This window comes from Hibiscus syriacus, unplaced genomic scaffold, assembly GCF_006381635.1.
Source record: "Hibiscus syriacus cultivar Baekdansim isolate YM2019G1 unplaced genomic scaffold, ASM638163v2 tig00112828_pilon, whole genome shotgun sequence".
NCBI lineage: Eukaryota > Viridiplantae > Streptophyta > Magnoliopsida > Malvales > Malvaceae > Hibiscus > Hibiscus syriacus.
This window is the reverse complement of record NW_024063408.1, coordinates 116,326-142,537: the sequence shown is the minus strand read 5'-3', so window position 1 is coordinate 142,537 and position 26,212 is coordinate 116,326. Positions and strand designations below refer to the sequence as shown.

Here is a 26,212-nt window from a genome sequence, read left to right as displayed (position 1 = left end):
GTTAGCCCGATGGCAGATGTTATTGTCTGAATTTGACATTGAGTACGTGAGCCAGAAAGCCATAAAAGGAAGTGCCATATCAGATTTCTTAGCAAGCAGAACCGACAAGAATTATGAGCCACTAGATTTTGATTTCCCAGATGAGGACTTGATGGCTTTATCTTTAGAGGAAGCAGTTACTTCAACAGACAGTTCCTGGAGAATGTATTTCGATGGGGCATCCAATGCATTAGGACATGGTATTGGGGCAATATTGATCTCTACGGAAGGGAGTCACTACCCATTTACCAGCAGACTGAATTTCGATTGTACTAGCAACATGGCAGAATACGAAGCTTGCGTCTTAGGAATTCGAGCTGCGCTGGGGCAAAGTATAAGGACCTTGCGGGTGTACGGTGATTCAGCATTAGTAATCTATCAGCTCCGTGGAGAATGGGAAACCAAAGATACAAAATTGATAGAATACCGAAAGTTAATGTTGGATTTGCTCGAAGAATTCGATGAAGTCACTTTCCACTATGTGCCAAGAGAAGAAAATCAAATGGCTGATGCTCTGGCTACCTTGGCAGCCGCATTCAAACTCGGCGGGGAATATGAAATGATGCCAATCGATATGCAGTCATATGAGTACCCGGCTCATTGCTACCAGATTGAAGAAACAAAAGACACTAAGCCTTGGTACTACGACATTTTACAGTATACCAACATCGAAGTTATCCGGAGGAAGCCACTGAAATCGACAAAAGAACCATTAGAAGGATGGCAGCTGGGTACGTTCTTGATGGGGAGGTCTTGTACAAGAAAATCCATAGTCAAGTTCTGTTAAGATGCGTCGATGCTGAAGAGGCGAAAATGATAATGGAAGAAGTACATGACAGAGTTTGTGGAGCACATGCAAATGGACATATGATGTCGAGACAAGTAATGAGATGCGGATATTTCTGGTCCACACTGGAAGGTGATTGCATCAACTATGCTAAAAAATGTCATAAATGTCAGATTTACGAAGATAAAATAAATGTTCCACCTCATCCGCTTCATGTCATGACATCACCATGGCCTTTCTCCATGTGGGGCATGGATGTTATTGGGCAAATCCATCCGAAGGCTTCGAATGGTCATCGTTTCATCCTTGTAGCCATCGATTATTTCACCAAGTGGGTAGAAGCTGCTTCCTATGTCAGTGTCACTCAATCTGTTATTTGTAAGTTTTTGAAGAAAGAGATCATATGTCGGTATGGTTTACCTGAAAGAATCATTACCGATAATGCTACAAACTTGAACAACAACATGATGAAGGCTGCTTGTGAGCAATTCAACATAAAGCATCACAATTCTACTACCTACAGACCAAAGATGAATGGTGCAGTAGAAGCAGCAAACAAGAACATTAAAAAGATAGTGGAGAAAATGACCGAGACCTACAAAGACTGGCACGAGAAGCTGTCATTCGCTTTGTTTGCTTACCGAACCTCGGTACGAACCTCGACTGGGGCAACTCCATTTTCACTGGCATATGGAATGGAAGCAATGCTGCCCATTGAAGTGGAAATCCCATCATTACAGGTCTTGACAGAAGTCAAACTGGATGACGCGGAATGGGCTCAATCCAGATATGATCAGCTAAATTTAATAGATGAAAAGAGACTGAAGGCCATTCGTCATGGCCAAATCTATCAGAAACGAATGATTCGAGCACATGACAAGAAGGTACGCCCGAGAACATTCCGAGAAGGAGATCTGGTGCTAAAGAGAATTTTGCCAGTTCAGAAAGATTTCCGAGGAAAATGGACGCCAAATTGGGAAGGACCCTATGTTGTGAAAAAGGCCTTTACTGGAGGAGCCCTTGTCCTGGCCGAAATGGACGGACCTGACCTACCACATCCCATCAATTCGGATGCAGTCAAGAAATACTTCGCTTAGGATGAAAACCCGAAGGGGCGTCCTAAGTAAAAAAATGAAAAACGTTTAGGGTGAAAACCCGAAAGGGCGCCCTAAATTGAAAAAAATCGAAAAAAGAAAAAAAACAAGAGAAAAAAAAAGAACAAAAAGGTGGGTTCAAGATGAAAACCCGCAAAGGGTGTCTTGCAACCAAGGATGGGTCCGAATTGAAAACCCGAAAGGGCAATTTGGATAATTCAAAGAAATCCAGACAGTTGAAACTTCCCGGCATCTGAATTTTCTGCAGACTCAACGAGTCGGAGAAGGGTTACACTCTCCTGAAGGTCGTCACATTTTTTACAGATCCTTTGGAAAAGGCTGTATTCAAGGTCACCCAACGGCTTTTCAGCTCAGAAGTGCCCACATTATTGAAATCTAAGACACTCGTTTATACCTCATTATGTCTTCACCCTCCAAAATGTTTGTCATGTATTATTTGTTCTTTTTCCCTTGTGAATAAAAGACAATTCTTTTCTCTACACCAATTCCTTTTGAGCATATTGGATTGAGCTTAAACTTAGTGATTTATTTATTTGTGCAAAAGATATTCGTATATTACTGTACAAAGGTTCATTGAAAAGTACAGGTACTCGGAAGCCGATCAAGGCTCATGCATTTAATTGAGATGGTCGAGAAGCATTTCCCAGATCAAAGATAAAAAAACGAACATCAGATTGGAACATTTGAAGAATCCAAGATCATGGATTGAAACCTCATGACTCCATAATCAAGATTTCTAGACAGGCCTTAGCTAGAGTCAAAATCAACTTCGCAACGAAGGATATCTAGCTCGAAGCCAAACATCCACGATTTCAACTCCACGATGGAGGATATCGTGCCACTCAAGACAACACAAGTTCAACTTCACAACGAAGGGATGGCTGGTTGTCAACGAACAACTTTCCAATTTCAAAGCTGATTTTCCACGACGGAGGATATCATGCTACCTAAGACAACACAAGTTCAACTTCACAACGAAGGGACGGCTGGTTGTCAACAACAATTTCCCAGTTTCAGGGCCAATTTCAACTTCACAGCGGAGGATATTGGACCCAAGACAGCACAAGCTCAACTTCACAGCGAAGGGGCGGCTGACTGTCAACAAACAATTTCGGAGCCAATCTCAACTTCACAACGAAGGATATTGGACTCAAGACAACACAAGTTCAACTTCACAACGAAGGGACGGTTGGTTGTCAACAACAATTTCCCAGTTCCAGGGCCAGTTTCAACTTCACAGCGAAGGATATTGGACCCAAGACAGCACAAGCTCAACTTCGCAGCGAAGGGGCGGCTGACTGTCAATAAACAATTTCCCGGTTCCAGAACCAATCTCAACTTCACAGCAGAGGATATTGGACTCAGAACAATACTACTTACTTGGATTTAAACTTCACTACGAAGGATATCCAATTCTCAGGTTCAACTTCATGGCGAAGGGACCATATATAAATTCCAACTTCACAAACAGATTGACCCGACTTCACGACGAAAGAGTCATCTGTAACACAGCGACACCAAAGTCCTCAGGTCAAGTTCCATCTCCACGACGAAACATCTTGAGCCAGAATATGACTTAACTTTGAGCTAGGTTTCAGCTTCGCACCGAAGGATACCGCGCTCAGAATCTTCCAGTTCGACTCAACCTCACGACGAGGGAGTTATTTTAGGATTCAATCCAAATCCACAAATCATTGTTAACACCGGATTTCAACTCTACAATAGAGGATATTCGATGTGACTGAAATTCGTGTCTTTTAATCTTTGCTCTATTTTCGTTACACGCTAATGAGCAAAGAGGGGCAGCTGTAGACACATGAATTTCATATTACAAGGCCTACATGTTGGCCCAACAATGAGCCAAGCCCAAATCCCATACAGAACCGGTTCCACGTAGGGTTGTTTGAAACCCTAATCTCCTATCTCATTCAGCCGCATCGCATCACCCATCCCAGCCGAGGACTCCCTGCCGTGCACGCCTCTCCAACAATCCTAGAAACGTCCGGCAACCGAGACTCATGTTCATCACCAACAACCCAACATTAGACTTCTATTAGGATTCAAAATGTAATCTAAAAACATGCTTTTCTTTTATTATAAATAAGTGTAAAGCAACACCATTGGGGGACATTCGGATTACACGAAATAAAAGCAGAAATTCCAAGCAAAATTAGAGCAAAACCTGAACGTTTTTTAGAAGAACAAAAGGTAAAGCTTGTACCTTTTTTTTTCATTTTGATACTTGCAGGCGTTCGTTTTGTTATTCTTGATTCGGAAAACCACCAAAGGAAACGTTTTGGCCGATGAACATAAACCGAAGATCTTCTCCCTTAGATCCACGGTTCCCCGAGGCCCGATTTAGAAAAGACTTTGATTTTTGAAACGAGGGTAAAATGATCTTTCGAATGGCCAAAAAAAAATAAGGTTTTGCCGCCGTTGAACGGTGGCTGCGAGGCGGTACTAAGGTGGCCAGAATCTGGGTTCATGCGAGAATCCAGCCATGTTCTTATTTTTAAAGAACATACGAGAGAAATGTTGAGAGAGAGGTAGTGACTCGGCTAGGGAAGAAGAGAAAATGAATTTTTAAACAAATTTTTGGCTTTTATACACAACCCATACCCGACCAGTTAACCCGCGTGTTGACCCGACCCAGTCTTCTGACCCGCATGTTTTTACGTATTTAAGGGTAAATCCCTTTTTGGACCCCTATTGTTTTAATTCTTCCATTATCGCCCTAACCTCTCTTAAAATTGATCCCCAACTCTGTATTCATTCAATTCGATCCCCATGTTTTTTTTATTTCTTAATTTAAATGTTGTTTATTAGCATTTATATTTAATTATATAGTTTTATTATTTATTTTCTTATTTTTTTTTTCTTGATCTATACCATTCGGTATTTTAATATATATACATGTTTATATTCTATATTACTACTATATTTTATTATTATCTATATGTACTTTTAATATTTTTACTATATACTTTACTATATTTTAGTTATTTGTTTTTATTATATTTTATAAGTCATTTTATATTTATAATTAATATCATTTTTTTTAAACTACTTATGTATATATATTATTATTATTTCTTTGCTTTTCTTCTTTATTATCTATTTATTTATTCACTTTTCCCTTTTTTATTTCCTTTATCTTTGATCTATTTGCTTATGCTTATTTATTTATTTATGTATATATTATCTTTGCTCTTTGTATCTTGTTTTATTCTTTTTCCTCTTTATTTTATTTTCTTTATGTTATTCGTTTTATTCACTCTGACACATTCACTTTTAAAGGGTACAACTTTCGAATCAATCTACGGTAAGTAATTCGGAACGATATTTTACCTTCTAATTTAAACTTATATCTTTCTTAATTAAGACAACTGGCAATTATAGAGTACCGAAAGGGCAGTTCAAGGGTGCTAACCCTTCCTTGACTGTAACCGACTCCCGAATCCGACATATCTTTGGTAAGACGCAGATCAGGTAAGAAATAAGGTACCCGATTAACCTATTTATTTTTAAATAAATAATCGGTGGCGACTCCAATCCATATTTTTCAAGTCGAAGCCCAATTCTGGGGCCCAACCGAAAGATGGTTGCGACAACAATTGTCTTCAGTTTTCTTGGAGAAGACTATGAATACACCTTGTATAGTTCTGTCTTTGTCTCATCCATACATCATTTTCAAGAAAACTGAAGACGCATTGTGATTTTCGTGTCTTAATAAAGACATAATATACTCCCACGTCTTTCATAATTACTGTTAAAAATATCTCACATAAAAGAATACTTTTGGAAATATAATTATCCGAGTAATTTTATCATTATATACATTATAATATTAAAAAATTTAAATATTATTTAAACATAGAATTTTAATTTTTAAAATCATGTATAAGATTATTATTTAATTTTAAAAAAACATATTTTAATAATATTATTAAATATTTAAAATTCAAAGTAGATTTTTGAAAAGATAACTCTTACAATACATTTATACAATGGCAAACTTGGTGATAGAGTTTATGGGGCTAAATTAAAATTTTGAAAAATTTAGAGATTTAAAATAAAAATTTTAAAATTTTGAAAGGTTCAATTTACATTCATTACAACAAAAACATGCTTTTTAAAAACAATTGTGGAGGAAAAAAAAGCCGTCAAATTCGCCGCTGAAACCAACGCCGCAAAAGGTGGCGGCGTTTTTAGTATAAAACGCCTCTAAAGATAACGACTTTTAGCGGCGTTGTTAGGAAACACCGCTATATATTTTGTTCTTTGTGGCGTTTTAAAATAACCGCCACTAAATGTTGTGACATATAGTTGCGTTTTTTTCAACAACAAAAAAGGCCGATAAAGGTCACAACATATAGCGGCATTTTTATAGTAAAACGCCGCTATTGACAATTTTATAGTGGCGTTTTTAGTCATAAACACCACAAATTATCTAAAAATTTAGTGGCATTTTTTTTGTAAAACGCCGGTATTGATTATGTATTTAGCGGCGTTTTTTTATAAAAATGCCACTAATTAACACATAATTTACAACCATTTATTTCCGCTCTTCTGTTACCCAAAATTACATTTTCAACTTGTACCATTATCCAACAAACATGACAACTATAACAACAAACTTTAATTTCATAACAACCAACTTCAAATCCATTATAGTAAATAAAAGTTTACATTAACGTAATAGGTAATGCAGTTCAACATTGTTAAGTATCATGAACAAAACATATAACAGAAATAAAACCTAAGATGGTGGACTCTGAGGTTGAGTTTTTCATATCATCTGCATCATAGCTTCTAGTCGATTTTCAAATTCTTGACATTTCTACTAATATGTTGCTTCTCTCTTTGCTTCCCTTGTTTCATTTTCGGCTTTCATGTTAGCCATTTTTTGATTCATTTCAGCCAACTGTTGTTTTAAACGACTGACTTCTAATTGAGAAGATTGAGACTGTGATGACATGTATTGAGATGAATTGAATCCAAAATATTTGGTGGGAGTAACGAATGGTCCTTGACAGCGAACCCGGCCATATCTTTCAGGACCCAAAACATCATTAATAACTTGATTTTTGATGTCATCCGCATTAACAAGACCATGACTTGAAGTCGTAGCTTCATACTCCGCCCTTTTATCCCTCAATTTTTCCTAATAATAAAGTAAATAATTATTTCAAATAAGAATGTCAGACTATAGATATAAATAAAACATAATTCAAATCCTTTGTCCAATAAATGTACCATAATTTCTACAGCTTCAGCAGTCATAGAAGTGTCATCCTTTTTTGTATGTGTCATGTTGAAGAGTTTGATTCTTCCTACTTTAGAACTAGATGTATTTTCCTACAATGTAGCATAATATAAATAATTTTCATTAGTATGTACATGAGAATACAAATCACTATGTGAATAATCTATAATACCTCGTCATTAGCTATACAAGCAAAGTTCTTCGATCCAGCCGTGTGAGTAAACTTTTGTTGTTGCCAGCTAGCAACACCAACATGCTCTCGGTCCTACAATTTCAAATAACCACATATAAAGTCAAAATTATAATTCGTTAATATTTTTATTGAAAAATACATCATACATGTCCTTTCTGTGAACTCAAAAATCTGACTGTATCTTCCCATTGATACATGAGCATTCCAGGTGGGACAGTTTGTTGCTTCTCTTTAAGGCTGAGATCATTCTTGAAGTATTTCTTTTTTAATGAACTCTTGTGGTCTCTCAATATTTTCCCTAACGCTTGCTTCAAATAATCGTCAGAGACCTCTAAAAAAAAGTTCTCCTACACATAAAATAAGTGTTCAAAGTAAGTATAAATTACTATTGAATTGTTATAGATTATCTATTATAATAACATTATTACCTTAAAAAAATCCAAAGCCTGATTTTTGTTACTATTAGGCATTTCACGCCGTGACTCATAATTGATCGGTAAAAGATTAGCATTACATCCAACTGTGCCTAAGTAACCGAATAGAAGACGTGTTTCTGGGCTAATAGGTTGATCGACATCGTTTCTTGAAACTTTGACACGGTGTCCAGGAGGAAGTTGGTATAATTCCTTCAACGTTATACGTCCTCTAATCTTGTGTGATCCAATATTTTCAACTATATAATTAAAGGTTCATGGAGAAAGTTCTGCATTTGTTGAAGATGAAGAACATGTAGCAACTTTATTGGATCAATCAACTCAGAAAGGCAAAGCAGGCATAATTCAAAACACATTTAAGTGAATGAAAGTAATGATCAAAAGCATAATTTAGAACTGCATAAGTAATCTAAAAAGAGAAAAAAAAAAAAAAAAAAAAGTGTTCATAAGCATCAATCAACATCATCATTACTGCTATTATTATAACTTTATTTAAATTTTAAATTTGTTTATCCGTTTTATAATTATGATAATAATAACAGGAGAAGCAAGAGCACAAGGCAAAGGACTTGAGGAGTAGAGGGATGTGTTTGGTTCCTGTATCTTGCACCCAACAAGTTGGAAGCGACTATGGTTTTCTGATTGCTAAGTGGAGAGATGCTCCACGGAAAAATATTTTTTTCTCATCGTCTTATGATATTTTTTCTTCAGGTTCGCAGATCTTAACTCAAGTCTCTTCCATTTCAACAATAGATGCCGCGAGAAATGTGCATTCTGGAGCACCCCCTCCCTGGCTTGAGGCAGCTGATCGAACTTTGCTAAACAATCAAGTAAAAACAACTTTAAGTAGCTTTATGTCATCAAACAAGTCATGGAAATCCCGTAAGTTGAATCCAAAAAGGGTTGGGGCTGCTTGGGCTGAAAAGCGAAAGATGGAGCTGGAGAAAGAGTAGCAAGGGGAGATTGTGGAGAGTGATTGTGATGCTAACTGGCTTACTGGCTTCCTAATTTTGGTAGAGTTTGGCAGTCAGGTAGCAGGAAGGAATCTAGAAAAGAATTTGAGATTGAAAAACAGAAGTTCCTGAAGGTTGAAAGCCACTCTGAGATGCCAGTTAAGATACAAACTTATATCAGTAAACGGATGGTAAGCACACATCATCGTATGCAATGTATTTATAAGAGTTAGTGTCTAATAGATAGAGCTGCACTAAAGACCTTGTGCTCTATTCCATGCTCACTTAGGCCATCAGCTTGAATGATTTTCATATGGGTAAAATAATGCGTCGCTATGTATAATAGTGCAGAACTTATAATGGCAATACTAAAGTCAGCCAAACTGGTCTTCGGGTTACCTTGTTAACAACAAAAGGTTCTATTTGTAGAATGTCTTTTAGTTTGCTTAGAAATGCAACCATTCAACTGCATCTTGAGGATCAACTTTAGTTTTGAGTATTTTCTAGGAAGAAGCTTTCTTCTTATTGAGAGGATAACAGATGTAAATAACTAAGCTTGCTATTAATGGCTTTAACTAATTATAATTTCATTCTGCATTATGTTGGTTACTTGGTTCTACATTTGCCCAATTTACCTTCCCCCCCCCCCTTTTTGCAAGGAAAAGATTCTGGTGAACAATGACCAGTTATCATGCAAGGAAAGACAACTCATGTGAAGCTGGCTGTCAAATAATTAAGCAGTATTCTCCATCCCTGAAAATTGTGTACAGTGTACACCATAATAAATGGTTTCCCATTTCCCACATTCTTTTAGTTGTCTCATAACTGTATGTATGTGCCTATTGTTTTTTGAATGGTAACAATGAAAATAAACAGCATCACAATCAACAAAGATTCACACAAACTCGAAGCAGAAGAGAAGGCGTACCTGATATTGAGCCTAGTGGATTGATGGAGGAGCGAGAGTTGTGACTGGTGGCGCGACGCTGGGGACCGACGGCGTGACTGGTGACGACTGCTGCCCCGATTTACTGAAGATGATATTGAGCGTAGAGAACTGATGGAGGATCAATAGTGATGAAGAAATTAGGGCTCCGACAGGAGAAAAAATTATGGGTTTTTATAAAATTTTACGGTGTTTTTAAACCAAACGCCACGATAGAACAAACTATCGTTGCGTTTGCAAACAATACGCCACAAACGTTCTGAACTATTGCAGCGTTTGAACAAAAACGCCACTATTGTCAAAGTCTATAGCGACATTTGTATAAAAACGCCCCTATAGTACTACTCTATAGCGGCGTTTACATAAAAACGCCACAAAAGTCTTATTCTTTCGCGGCGTTTTTACACAAACACCACTAAAGTAAGAGTATTTTGCTGCGTTTGATAAAAACCGCCGTAAAAATCCCAAATTAAACCCTTTATCAAGAAAGAATACCCAAAGTAATTTGAAAGGGGAACAAAGTGAATCCTTTGAAAGTGGATGGAACAAGGAAGCATACATGACTATTGCGGCATTTATAATAAAAATACCACTAAAGTACATGACTATTGCGGCGTTTATTACAAAAAATGCCATTACATTACATGGGAATAGCGTCGTTTGTCTAAAAACACCGCTAAATATGAAACCTATTGCAGCGTTTGTCTAACTACGCCGCTAAAGTACTACTATGTTGTGGCGTTTGTTGAAAAAATGGCTCTATAAATTAATCTTATTGCGGCGTTTGTATAGAAACGCCACTATATATGAAACCTATCGCAACGTTTGTCTAACAACGCCGCTAAAGTACTACTCTGTTGTGGCGTTTTTTGAATAAACGCCACTATATATGAAACCTATTGCGGCGTTGCCGCTAAAGTACTACTATTTTGCGGCGTTTGTTGAAAAAACGCCACAATATTATAACATTAGCGGCGTTTGTATGAAAACACCACTAATGTTACAATATTGAGGTGTTTGGAAGGAAAACGCCGCTATATGTTTCCAATTAGTGGCGTTTTACTCTCAAAACGTCGCTGTAGAACGATTTTGATGTAGTGATTTTTTTCAAAAAAATTGGGGTATAACTAAGATTTTTTATATTTTGAGAGACTTAATGAGAAATTTTAAAAATTATAGGAGGGATTTAATAAAGAATTTTTAAAATTTTTAAAAATTGATATGATTTTTTTTAAAAAAATTAGTGAACAAATTAAATATTTTAAAATTTTTAAAGATTTAAACTACAATTTTTAAAATTTTTAAAGAGCCATGCTCTCTAGGCTTCGTTTTCTTCCGCCACTGCACTTGTATATGACTATAGTTGATGTAATCCAATAAGATGTTAATCCTCTTGCGTAATGTATTTACATGTTGTTTACTTATAAAAAGAAATGGTTTATATTATAAATAAGTAATTAAAGTATATTTTTTTATTTAAGTATTTAAAATATTTTTGATAAAATAAGTACCTAAAATATTTTATGCCAAAATAGGTAACTAAACTATTCAAACTTTTTAATCTAGGTTCTAAAAAAGTTAGCATGCGATACTAATTAAAGAATACTTTAAGTACTTAGATGAAAAAATTAATTACTTTAGGTACATATTTTGACCAAAAAATAATTTTCAACACTTATTTTGACAAAAAAAATATTTTAGGTACATAGATAAAAAATGGTGTACTCTAGGTACTTATTTTTTTTATATTAACCAAAAGAAATCAGTGCATACAAAGTCATGGTTAGTAAAATTTCAATCTAACATCTATGAATTAATATTCGATAAATTAATAATCTTTTCAAAATAATAATTTTTTTCAGTCTCGACTTGAGCCCAAAGTCTAAATTAATAATTATGATACATTAATAAGATAATAATTTTTCGGAAGATCATTATATAAGTTTATGGTCCCTCAAATATTATAAATTTATAAGTATATAAAATTACAAATATAACTAGGACAACTTAGTAAAATATAATTTTTTATTTCTTTTTGAAATTTCAATCTATTTGTATTTAATTTCTAACTTTCTTTACTACATCTAAAAGTTTCAGTGTTATGTTTTCATATTGTAATAAAAATTTTGAAGAATTATTGTCTCTATGAGTGATTCCTTCCCTATAATTGATCACAAAGAAATTGTATCATCTTCAATTTCATAATCAATAAGATTTCCAATAACATTAGTAACAATTAGTCACATTATACACAAATATTGTTCATTTAATCAATATAATGTATATATTTTATTCATGAATAATAATCTAGATTTGTTGAAGCATGAAAATTATATTTTAATTTAATAATTTATTTATTTATTAATTAGTATTTCTTTAAATTTATAAAATCATAAAATATGAATATTATTAATTTATAGAAATTTTACTTTATAATTAAAAAATTAAAATTGGGTGAGGCTAATAAATTGATTGGATAAAGTGGAAGCAGGGGTTATGGCGCACGCGTGAGGACCACTGTAATAAGTAATAACGCAACAAACTGTGTATTATGGCACCCCCATAGCCTGTATTATAGCCCATTTGCTGCTCCTCTGTCCCTACTTCCTACACGTGTCTCCCTCAAACTTGGCTATTTGACACTTTAATGAATATTTACCTTTTTGGCATTGTTTAATATATATTTCCCGAAGTGGCACCATTTCGGCTGAGCTGGCGAAAGGCGCGTCTCCGGGGACGCGTTTTACCCGTGTTTTCGCTGAGTTGGATGCCACGTGTGGAAGGTGCATCCCCAGGGACGCGCCTTCACTAACTCGACTGCCACGTGTGAAAAGCGCATCCCCGGGGACGCGTCTTCCATTAAATGCCATAAATGCCCCCATCCGTTTTCCCTAACTACCCCCTCCTCCCCTATATAAACCCCCTCAACCCTCTCTCATTCTTCACACCAAAATCATATTCTCCTCTATTATATAACTCAAATTCTCCAACTATTTAAGTTTTAAATTTGTTATTAGTGGTAAGAAATTTGTCAATGTATGTACACCTAAATAATTTTTTTTAACTTTTAAATACATAAATACATAAATATTTTTAATATCTTTATTTAATATAATAATTAATATTATTAGTTATAATTTTTTTTAAATATAATAATAATTTCACATTCTAAGTAGAGAAAAATATTAAATTAAACAAATTAAAAGTTATTAAAAAATTTATGTATACGATGACACATTTCATGTTCTGATTGGAGGATTAAATTTATTAAATTAAATTTTCAATAAGACTAATTTCATAAAATATGTAAGTATTGAAGATTAAAATATATAATTATACTAATTTATTAACTTATGCATCAATATTTTCGTTAAATATTGATAATAGATGACTAGATTGATAACATTTAAATAATTAACTGATAAAATTAATAGATCGATAATCAAAATAAAAAATAATAATATAACCATATGTGTAATATTATAATTTCATACATTTTTCCTATAACTACAATAAAGTCAAAACTGTTTTCATATATTGTTATATCATATTAATGTAGATAATTCACTCCACCTTTAACACACATTAACAAAATACATTTAATAATTCTTACATTATAATCAAAACACTTTATATAATATATTATTAATTTATAATAATAATAAAAATAAAATATTTATTATTAAACAAAATACGTGGCAGTCGAGCTGGCGAAAGGCGCGTCCCCGGGGATGCGCCTTCTACACGTGACATCTAACTCAGCGAAAACACGAGTAAAGCACGTCCCCAAAAATGCACCTTTCGTCAATTCAATCGAAAGGGTGTCACTTCGAGAAATATATATTAAACGATGTGAAAAAGAAAAAGATAAATATTAGTTAAATGCGTGTGAAATAGCCCTCAAACTTCATTGGACCACCTTGGAAAAAGTGCTTCGTCCGTACACCTGTTACCTTGCAGGATAGCCAGGGACCACCCCGCGCCAACTTACAAAGTAAATAGACTAACCTACTTATTTAACATCTCAATCATTATTGTGTTAGTTTTAATTATATTTACTTATTTTCATTAAACTGAGATAATTATACAATATTATCCATTCGGAAGATTTTAAACTATTTAATAATAAATGTGTTCAAACACTTTTAGTGATAAAGATTGATGTTTGAATTTGATATATTTAGAAATAATAATTATCCCTTTAGTCATTAAGATAATGCAATTCATGTATATTTATTATATTTATAAAATTAAATAAAAATATTATCAAATGTATTTTCATAATTTTCTTAATTTCGTAAATAAATTAAAATTAATTATACATCTTATTTTCAATTTTAAATATCAACAACTGTTTCTTACTTTTGTTTGTGAGATTTTAAAAATATACTTAATGATTTCCCTTTCAAAAAAGGGGAAAAACCCTCGCATAATTAAAAGGAGGTGAAGTGAAAATGGACAAAGACTGGGCCTACTGATTGGACGAATTTAGCATGAATAGTGAAGTGATTCATCTAAGATGATAAAGTTTAATATTTTTTTTCGTTTTTTAATTGAAAAAATGTCTTCTAACAGTAGAGCAGAGTGAAGAATTTAAATTGTGTAGATATTTTTCATATTTATAACTCAAATTATGTTTAACTTAATAGAAATAAGGTTTAACGGAGAAAATACATTAATTAACTCGTTTACGTGAGAGGTGATAATACTTTAATACTTGCGTTTAGTGGTATATATTTTAATATTTTTCTGACCTTGACTTTAGCGTAAAATATAAAAAATTAAATTGATTAATTCTTATTCCAATCAATATTTTTTAAAGATTATAAATTTAATATTAATTACAAATAAAAATTAGGGGAAGAGAAATTCGTTGTTGGAAGCCCTATAATTTAACTCATTTACACCGAAAAAGTTGATGGAGATGATGTTGCGCCTCAGGTCTGGAGCACGGTGAGCTTCTCATGGGAGATCGGATTGAAAACTCGGCGTATGGGTTTAAGATTGACGATATCTTCCTGTGTGAAACCCGTTTTCGGTTGATTTACCTGCAATAGGAAACAAATGTGGCACGTATGTTGAGGTTATTCCTGGTATTGGCAATGGGGGATCAGGCGGACCTTGTTGATTTTGAGGTGGTAACTTGGTACAAAGCACAATACCAGCAACGAAGTTGTTCATTGATTTTCATTCTTGTATTCTTTTATGGACGGTGATCACTTTCTTTGCTGGTATTGTCCTTATGATCTTCTTAAGGACCATCAGTGGGGATCTTACTCTTTATAAAGGAGGCCCAACCACAAATAACCCAGTTATCTCAGTGGAAGCTAGTTGTCGGGGATGTTCTTCGTTGCTCTTTTGTGACTTATGGTTGGGAATGGACTCCAGATCATTGGGATGGCTGTTGTGACACTAGTTGCTTTTGGATTTATGTCACCAGATTCTTATTAAAGGTATGCTATTTTTCTACCTGGTTCTTGGTAGCAGTTGGTTATGCAATGTTAAGTCCCACTTCGCTCTGGAAAGCAGGCAGCTGTTTTTCCTCATGTTTATAAAGCAACTTGTGGTGTTTCATCCTAATCACGGAGCCGTGTGGTGAGTGTATAACCATTTTTTAAATAATTAAGTTAAAAAAATTATGACTTTTTATTTGAAAAATTGTTGATTTTGAATTGATTTGAATTAATTTGAAAGGAGTTGCCATCGACCTTTGAGATAGGTAGGTCGAATACCTAAAAACTCTTTTAATTTTTTTTTAATAAAAATCGTTTTCTAAGACAAAAATTGGTCTGCGTTTACCAAAAATATGATTTAATGGATTCAGGAGTCGGTTACGCTTAGGGAAGGACTAACACCCTCACAGCGCCCAAAATTGATACTTTGTTGCTTATACATTGTCGCAATAGTGGAAATTATGAATCAAATATAAAGTTAAATTAAGATCCATGCACTGAACATTGATTAATTTATTTCGAATTATTTATTAGGGAAAATTCTTTAATTTAAAAATAAATCTCGAAATTAGCAATCCTCCATCAGGAAAACTATCTCGCATATTTCTTTGTCTAAAAAGAATATTCCCTCATCGATAAAATCGTGAATCAAATGTAAATTGAAAATCGACATTTTGCATACAACAAAATAAATTGCTATATACTTTATCATGTGTTGCATTATTTGAATTAAAACAAATTAATTAGCGCTAAAAATAACTTTGATTTATTTCAAGCTCTCATTTTGTTTGAATGTTGTATCAGATCACACTACTTCGATCAAACAATGTTTTCCACGCCAATTCTACAAATCGTTGTTCTTAAAACTATTCGAATAATATTTATAGATAAAGAAATGCAATGGAAACAAATGCGAATGGAAATATGTGAAATAAAATATTTACAATAAATAGAGCCGATAATATTTATTTAACATAATACAAATAACTACATAATATGTAAAATATATTCATATAAAGAACTAAAATAAAAACAAGTGAACATTACAAACCAAAATAAAATCACCAAAAATAAGTACTTAAAGGACTAAAATAGCATTAACAGAAACTTGAAGAATTGAAAAGCAATTATAAACAACCCAGAGCCACAATCGAACATATTAGACATTATAAGTACCAGAAATGAAAATAATCCCTAAATAATGTTAAGGACTAAAATAAATTAAACCAGAAACATAGGGAGATCATTAATAAATTTACATAAATGCATTTACACAAAATAATGATCGAAATGAAATATTCATAAATGTCATGGCCGTATTCGAACATAAAAGAAAATAATATAACACATTGTGTCAGTGACCAAAACATAATCATAGTAAACTAAAGGCCCAAAGTGGAATATCATCATATTTCAATTAATGGCTAAAATAAAATATTACAAACGGAGAAGGACCTACACTGCTATTAGACCCTTGCGCAAAACACGTTGAAACCCCCATATGCGACGCCATTTTTTGTGTGACATATAAGCCCGATTAAAGGGCCTATTTTCCTCATCCTCTCATTTATGTTTGGTTTCTTAAGCAGAGGGAGAGAGAGGGGTCATCGCTCGCCGATGGTAATCAACGGGGGCTCACGGCGGTTCACGGTGGCCGGAGAGAGCCAAACACCCCCAAAAAATCTTCTCCTTACCCTCAACCTGAAAACCATCTCCATTTTACCTAAAAAAACAACCTATAACCCTAGATCTAAGCCTTTACCTTTCGAAAAACTTAAAGCTTCAACGACCCTTGAGCTTTCTGACATTCCTCCGACCAAGGTATGTTTCTCTCCTTCTATTTTCTTGTATTTTCTCTCTCTTTCTTTTCTTTTTTTCATTTTTCGAAACCTCTTTGTGTTTTTGTTTTTTTTCTATGTTTTTCCTCCGAAAACTCTTTTCTCTTTTTTCACTCTCGTTTTTTCCCCTTGAAACTGGTTCCCCCTGTTGAAACTGGTTGTATGTCTATTTAGGGGTGAGATGTGGATGTGAGTGATATGATCTCCTTGGGATACCATTATACAAACAAATTTTTTATTTGTTTTTCTTATCTGATCGATTTTCCTGGTCATAACTAATGGGTTGATTGATTTGATGCAGGCGGCCTGTTGAGATGAGAAGTAACAGTGGCAGTGACGTGACGGGAAAGCCAAAGGATCGGGCGCATGCACTACACGCACCAATCGGACGGTCCACATCCTCTGGCGGTAACAGTTGGCTGAATGGGATCATTAGGGGTAAAAAACCCTAATCTCTGGGTTACTGAGTTAGGCTTCGGGTATGGGCTTTGTCTTTGTGGGCTTCGAGTAAAATCCTGGGTTGGGTCTGGATTTGGATTTTGGGCTATAGTTGGGTTGGATTTTGGTGTTGGGCTTGAATCAGGTGGGTTGCTGGATGTTGTAATCGGGTCAGCCTCTTTTTAGGCCTAGTGGGTAATTTGGGTTAAGTTTTGTTGTTGGGCTTCGAGTTTAGGTTTGTAAAAAATATGTAATAAATAAATAAATATAATGATAATAATAATAATAATAATAATAATAATAATAATAATTTATGACCCGGACAGAAACGAGTGTCTACATCTGCCCCTCTTTGTTCATTCTTATGTTAACAAGAATATGGAAAAGATAATAGGACAACGATTTTTTGTTTGGTTCACTCTTGTTTTGAGACTTGATATTGAAGATGACGTCGCTCATCCGCGATGAAGAGTTCTGGTCGTTTTTAGGTAAATTTGGAGATAACATGGTTCATACGTGATGAGGAAGTCTGGTTATCTAAGGGTGACGCGGTCCTACGTGATGAGGAGATCTAGTCAGTGGATGACACTATTCCTAGGTGATGAGGACGACTGCCCATCTTTAGGGATAAATGGAGATAACATGATTCCTACGCGATGAGGAATTCTGGCTATCTAAGGTTAACGCTGCTCCTACGCGATGAGGAGATCTGGTCGGTGGATGACACGGTTCCTACATGATGAGAACGTCTGACCATCTTTAAGGATAAAGGAGATAACACGATTCCTACATGATGAGGAAGTCTGGTTATCTAAGGTTGACACTACTCCTACGTGATGAGGAGATCTGGTCGGTGGATGACACAATTCCTATGTGATGAGGATGTCTGACCATCTTTAGGGATAAAGTTTCAAGAGAAACTATCTCAAGAGAGACAAATTTGTTTCAAGGGAAACAATCTCAATATTTTTATGTTTCAAGAGAAACTGTCTAAAGAGAGACAAAATTTGTTTCAAGATAAACATTCTCAATGTTTTTATGTTTCAAGAGAAATTGTCTCAAGAGAAACAAAATTTATTTCAAGAGAAACAATCTCAAAGTTTATGTTTCATGAGAAACTGTCTCAAGAGAGACAAAATTTGTTTCAAGAAAAACAATCTCAAAGATTTGTGTTTCAATTATGTTTCAAGTGAAACAATTTCCAAATTTTGTATTTTGAGGAAAAATCGTTTCTAGCGAGACAAAATTTGTTTTGAAAGAAACAATATCAAGTGAGATTAATTTTGTTTCAAGTAAAATAACTTTAAAATTTATGTTCCAAGGGAATTATCTCATGCGAGATGAAATTTGCTTCGAGTAAAAACAATATCAAATGTCATCAATTTTGTTTCAAGTGAAACAATTTCAAAATTTGTTTTTAGAAGGAAACTGTCTCAAGAGAGACGAAGTTTGTTTTGAGGAAAAACAATATCAAATGTTCATGTCTTAAGGAAGATCGTCTCAAGTGAGACAAAGTTTGTTTTTAAGAGAAACTGTCTCAAGCGATACAAAATTTGTTTTTAGAAAAACAATCTTAAAGGCTTATAGACTATCTATTTGTTCCTACATGTTGAGGAAATGCCTCTAGTAGATCTGATCGTTGACTTTAGGATGTCAAATCTATGGATGACATTGTTCTTTCATGTTAAGGACATCTGGTCATCACCAAACTTTTATTTTGTGAAAGATCAATATAATACTGATGTATTTATGAATGCTTATCTTGAATGTTTTTCTAGATGTCAAAATGAAGTTTGTTTCATGTGTTTGATTTGATGAATGTTTTTGAATTTGTCCTCATGAGATGGAAAATCAAAGTCTTTATTGCACGTGATGATGAATGTTTGATGCAAAGATGCAAATTTCATGTAACATGTATGTATGTTGATGTATGTTTTCTCGATCCGTGAGGGGAATGGTTGCGTGAGCAGTCTTCATTCTATCCCTGATTCAGTTGTATTCATTTTCCACCAGGGTGTATTCTTACAAACTTCGACCTGAGACAATTTGTTTTCCTTGCCCCAGCTTTGATCACGAACTTCTGAGAGATATTTGTTGAATTCCAAGATATGCTTCCAGAGAGATTATCTTGTTTGAAAATGTTTTTCTTCTTCTTTTTATTTTCAAAATTTTGAAAAATATCAAAAAGAATTTTGAAAAAAATATTGCCTCCTTCTAAGTTTCACAATTGAAACGAATCATAAAACAGGGGTTCATTGGTTATCAAATGAATCAACTGCTCTTTTAATCTTTCATAACTGCAAATCTTTGAAAAATATCAAGATCGAAAGGTTGGTTTTGAGGTTAGCTACCTTTATTTTGAGGTTTGTTTCATCAATTCATCATTGTGGAAATTATGACATGCCCCTATTTCTTGGTTTTGGCATTTTAATAGAAGGCGGACAAAATTATGACATAACCAATTGCTAGAATTTTTAGAACACTTCTATTTCAGTTCTCTGAAATCTTCTATTTGTTCAAGCTTCGTAGACTTCTCTAGCCAAGGCAGTGTAAAAATATCAGCCTAAAAATGAGATTCCCGAGTGCTCGTGTGAAATCGACTATAATAGGTGTTCCTCAACTCCCTTAGTCCATATTCACCGAAACTCCTTATTTAGTAAATTCGATTTAATTTTTCATTGTTTGGCTAACTGAAGGATTCATGTCATCACAAAGTCTTCGACTTGACAATCACAGTTGAGCAAACACCATATTGCCAAGTACCCGATCAATGTCATGGTTTGAATGTAATATATTCATAAATACAGAGCTTTCGAGTTTTCTCTATAACCAATTACTTTAGAGGAATAACTCAGCTTTATTGTATGCATATGCATATATATATATATATATATATATATATATATATATATTATGGGTATACAAATTCCATTTCTTAAGCTTGTCAAGAAGAACCTGTTATAGTCTAGGTGTTCGTTGAAGGTCAGAAAATCTCATCGTTAGAGTTTAATTTCCAAGCAACTTACCTAAACTAGATTCATCTGTGAAGATCATGATCATTCCTTTGAATGTCTTTCTACACCATTTTTAGGTTCTCAAAGATCTCATTCTTGGCTTTTTTCATCTCATCAGGAGCTGACATATTGTGATTAGTAAGATTATCCCGAGGATATAACACAGTTGCTTGTGTTTTAGTGGTGGAGAAGCCTACTTAGTGGCTTGGAAGTTTGTAGGGTGAAATGAGCATTTATGGATTCATATGTGCCATCACACATTCAGGGGTTTCTCTGGTCGAGGAAATCTTCTCTTTGCCTCTTTCTTGATTGATATCAGCCAGTTTTCCTACAATTTGGTCGACCAGGTTTTCCTGGTTTTGCAAAATGCAATCCACAATGACATTTTGCGCTTGCTTCATTTTAGCTTCCAACTTTGTTTGCATCCTTTGCAATTTCTCTTCCAGTTACTTCTTCAGTTTCTCAAATTTCACATCCATTTTTAGTATTGTGTGAATAAAATTGCACAGTTAAAAAAACATCCTCAGAGTACTCCACGATATAAACCCATGTACTCATGATTAATGCATATAAAAATATCTAAATGAATGCTATGCAGAATGCAAAGGTGCAAATGCAAAAAATGTTGATCACAACGGTGAATATCATAGAACAATTTCCACTAGAGATAAAAGCCTTCACATCGCAAGATAGGCCATTTTACAGACATTCTTTCGCTTATATGTTTTAGTCAGAAATGAGTCACAACTTCATGTCGGATCTTCATCCTTGAAAATGATGCCCCTAAAGTGCTTTGTAAGCTAAACTCCTTTAATGCCACGGCGGTGCAGAAGTCAGTGCATTGCTCCTTGATGACTAGCGATGGTACGATCGTAGATAAGACTCTACTACTGGATTACCTCTCTGATCAATGAATCATCTTTCTAGTTTAGAATATTGCATGATCTTCAAGCATGTTTCTTTCTGGTAGTCTCTGAACTTCTTTTAGCCTTCGATGCATGTATGTATATGTGACTGCTTGATTGAAAACTTTTATTTCTCATTGTGAAAATTTTCTCTTGAATATCCCCTTGCGGATCAATACTTTCGCATTATCTTATGACGATGCAATGCAAAAACAAGATGAAAAATGACACACATAAAAGAAAAGAAATAAGTTATTATGGGCAAGATAATCAATAATATTTAAAAAATTCTATATAAAAATAAATACAACACCTACCCAATCATGGTATCTACCCAAACACACTTTCATTAGATAGCAATCCTACCCGGATATGCTTTCTACCCACAATGATTATTTTCAAGAAATTGATCCTAACCGCATGATATCTAGTTCACATGCTTTTATTCAATAAAATTTAAAGCAAAATGTAAAGGTTCTGAAACGCTCCTCCTTTGTGTACACCTATTTTTGGCACCTACTGACTGACAAAGGTTTTGTATGGCTATACCTAGGGTGACCGTCCTACGGTTCACAACATGGATGGTTTTGGCTCTATAGGGAAAGGGTACTCGAATTATCCTTGATGTCGGTGCCCCCTTGGGTTTTCAAACCCTCAATCCTAACCCATTATAGGCATAAATGTATCGAGTTCAATTCGAAGGAATTCACTTATACACATACGAGGAATAAATCCCTACAAAGGTATAAGACATGTGTATCACAGAAATTATTTGCTAAGGCTCATACGAAGAATAATTTCTTACGAGAGCAAAGCGTTCACCCCACTTACTTGGAACGCATCTCGGGTCTAGAGCTTATGTAATGCAAATGCACGTGATGTGTGTGAGGAGAAACATACAAACCCTTGACTCTAAAGAAAAAAAAATCTCAATAGAAACTTGAACATTGTTGAAAACAAAGATTAAAATATTAGTATCATGATTAAAAATAAAGAAATTAAAAACTTCAATAGATGAATCATAAACTAACTATAGACTCAAACCCATAATTTTCACCACAACGATAATGTGTAAGCGACTTATAACCTGAATCACTAAAAGTCCCCATCGGAGTTATCAATCTGTCATAACAATTTTTTTGAAAAAAAACAATTAAGTTTAAAAAACAATTATGACTTTTTATTTGAAAAATTGTTGAAATTGAAAGGAGTCGCCATCGACCTTTGAGATAGGTAGGTCGAATACCGAAAAACGTCTTTTAAAACAATTTTAAGAAAAATCATTTTCTAAGACAAAAATTGGTCTACGTTTACCAAAAATATGATTTAATGGGTCCGAGAGTCGGTTTTGTGTGGGGAAGGACTAACACCCCTACAAAACCCAAAATTGGTACTTCGTCGCTTATACATTGTCGCAATAGTAGAAATTATGAATCGAATATAAAGTTAAATTAAGTTCCATGCATTGAACATTGATTAATTTATTTTGAATTATTTATTAGGGAAAATTCTTTAATTTGAAAAAAAATATCGAAATTAGCAATCCTCCATCGAGAAAACTATCTCATCTATTTCTTTGTCTAAAAAGAGTATTCCCTCCTCGATAAAAGCACGAATCAAATGTAAATTGAAAATCCACATTTTGCATACAACAAAATAAATTGCTATATACTTTATCATGTGTTACATTATTTGAATTAAAACAAATTAATTAGCGCTAAAAAATAACTTCGATTTATTTCAAGCTCTCATTTTGTTTGAATGTCATATCAGATTGCACTACTTCGATCAAGCAATGTTTTCCACGCCAATTCTACAAATCATTGTTCTTAAAAATATTCAAATAATATTTATAGATAAAGAAATGCAATGGAAACAAACGCGAATGGAAATATGTGAAATAAAATATTTGCAATAAATAGAGCCAATAATATTTATTTAACATAATACAAATAACCACATAATATGTAAAATATATCCATACATAAAGAACAAAAATAAAAACAAGTAAACATTACAAACCAAATTAAAATCACCAAAAATAAGTACTTAAAGGACTAAAATGGGATTAATAGAAACTTGAAGAACTGAAAAGCAATTATAAACAACCTAGAGCCACAATCGAACATATTAGACAGTATAAGTACCAGAAATGAAAATAATCCCTAAATAATGTTTAGGACTAAAATAATTTAAACCAGAAATATTGGGAGATCATTAATAAATTTACATAAACGCATTTATACAAAATAGTGACTGGAATGAAATATTCATAAATGTCATGGCCATATTCGAACATCAAAGAAAATAATATAACACATTGGGTTAGTGTCCAAAACATAATCATAGGAAACTAAAGGCCCAAAGTGGAATATCATCATATTTCAATTAATGGCTAAAACAAAATATTACAAACGAAGAATGACCTACACTGCTATTAGACCCATACGCAAAACACGCTGAAACCCCCCATATGCGACGTCATTTCGTGTGTGACATATAAGCCCGATTAATGGGTTGTTTTTCTTCATCCTCTTATTTCTGTTTGGTTTCTTAAGCAGAGGGGGAGAGAGGGGCCGCCGCTCGCCGGTGGCAATCCACGACGGCTCACTACCTTTAAAAAAACATCTCTATTTTGCCTAAAAAAACAACCTAGAACCCTATATCTAGGCCTTTACCTTTACAAAAACTTGAAGCTCCGACGACCCTTGGGCTTTCGACGTTCCTCCGACCAAGGTATGTTTCTCTCCTTCTATTTTTTTTGTATTTACTCTCTCTTACTTTTCATTTTTCATTTTTGAATCCTCTTTGTGTTTGTGTTTTTTTTCTCTGTTTTTCCTCCGAAAACTCTTCTCTCTTTTTTCACTCTCATTTTTTTCCTTTAAACTTGTTCCCCCTATTTAATCTAGTTGCATATCTATTTAGGGGTGAGATGTGGATGTGAGTGATATGGTGTCCTCGGGATACCATTGTACAAACAAATTTTTTATTTGTTTTCTTATCTGACCGATTTTCCTGGTGATGACTGATGGGTTGATTGATTTGGTGCAGGCAACCGACTGAGATGACTCTGGTAGGAGCAATAGTTGGCTGGATGGGATCATTAGGGTGAAAAACCTTAATCTCTTGGTTGCTAGTTGGGCTTCAGGTCTGGGCTTTTTTCTTGTGGGCTTCGTAGGATCTGGGTTGGGTATGGATCTGGATTCTGGGCTCTAGTTGGGTTGGATCTTGGTGTTGACTTGAACCGGTGTGCTGCTGGATATTGTAATCAGCCAGCTTCTTTTTGGGCCTAGTAGGCAATCAATTTGTAATTTGGGTTGAGTTTTGTTGTTGGGCTTCAGGTTTAGGCCTGCAAAAAAATATAATAAATAAATAAATAATAATAATAATAATTTAAGACCCGAACAAAAACGGGTGTCTACAGTGAGTACAGAATGATATATTCTTTCATCTTTTACTAAAGAATACCGTGTGTTCTCCACTCAAACCTCATATGCCAATTTCTGAAGGGTATTCCTCGTTGAATACCCCCAACCAGTTCAAGTTTCCAACTTATCATACTTTTCTAATAATATTTTGGACTAGTTGGGTTTTATGAAATATACTTCTAACCACATCATTTTCGGGTGTCATGTATTTTATGATATAACAGTGGTAGACCATCATTGATATTTGAAAGTGTCGGGAATTTATTTTTGGTTGGGCTGCGATTAAAGCTTCTCTCTTGGCGTTGTATTCAGTGGAACAATAGTGTGTTTCAATTGAATATTTTTATAGGTCAAACTTATGACGAGGGGAGCATATGTTATATGTTGTTTGCTGGCAGGGTTATCCAATACATTTGTTGTTTGCTGGCAGGGTTATCCAATACATATGTTGTTTGGGTTGTGTAGGTAAATTTCTGTCTTACCTTGGATATTTAACATTGTAGATATTGAAACTGTAAGACAACGCTTCAGGTGTCATTTAGCATGTAGTACTATTTAGTTGAAGGGAAGTTTACAGTAATAGAGGCTATCGCTTGTATTGCTTATTAATTGCTAAAAAATTAAAAGAGAAGACTCTATTACTTGTTTGAAGGCTTATATCACAAATACGTATTCAAAGTATTTTATTGAAAATAAAAATAAATAATCTCAAACAAAATAAATCCCCTATTTTCAAGTTCATCCAAATTGCTAAGATGATACCCAATCTATCATCGGTCACTACTCTTACAGCTTCAAATGCTTCACATCCAAGTGTATTTTTCATGAGAAGTATAGGCTTCCATGGTTGGCGGTAAGAGAGAAAAATAAAAGACGACTATGAAAATTAAGGTTTCCAAAATGAATAAATTGTGTAGAAAATATTATATTTATAACTTTCCCAAAGTAAAACTTGTCACCAATAGAAAAATCCCTATTTTTTCAAAAATTCATTTTTTTTAAATTGAAGCCTTTTTTAGCCTTGATATTATCCAAATAAAACAACTGGCCATTCTAGAAGATTCTCCCTAACCACATGGTGAGTCATCAAAAGCTACAGATTTGACTCAACAATCATGCTTCGTATTAGTGCACAACAACAACTACATCATCAGACAATGTCACAACATCAGCGTAACAACTCATAACAAAATGTCATAAAATAGCCCAAGAAATACAAACTCACTCTCAATATGCAAATGGCGTAAAATATACTAAAATAAATCTAAATATGATTCTAAAAATGCTTAAGTATAAGCTGAACCTAAGTAAAAAGTCCTAAATAATAACTCTTTTAGAGAGTTATCACACCCCGAAACCTAAGTGTTTGCTTTTTCTCAAGTAATGCATGACAACAACTTGCC

The 26,212-nt window shown here is 34.1% G+C and overlaps 1 non-coding gene across 1 annotated transcript; it reads left to right on the top strand.

The window, feature by feature from the left end:
• Positions 1-24,794: 24,794 nt before the first annotated feature.
• Positions 24,795-24,911, top strand: LOC120183845. The gene has a single exon (XR_005521971.1). It is a non-coding gene; the product is annotated as a U5 spliceosomal RNA (small nuclear RNA).
• The last annotated feature ends 1,301 nt before the right edge of the window (positions 24,912-26,212 follow it).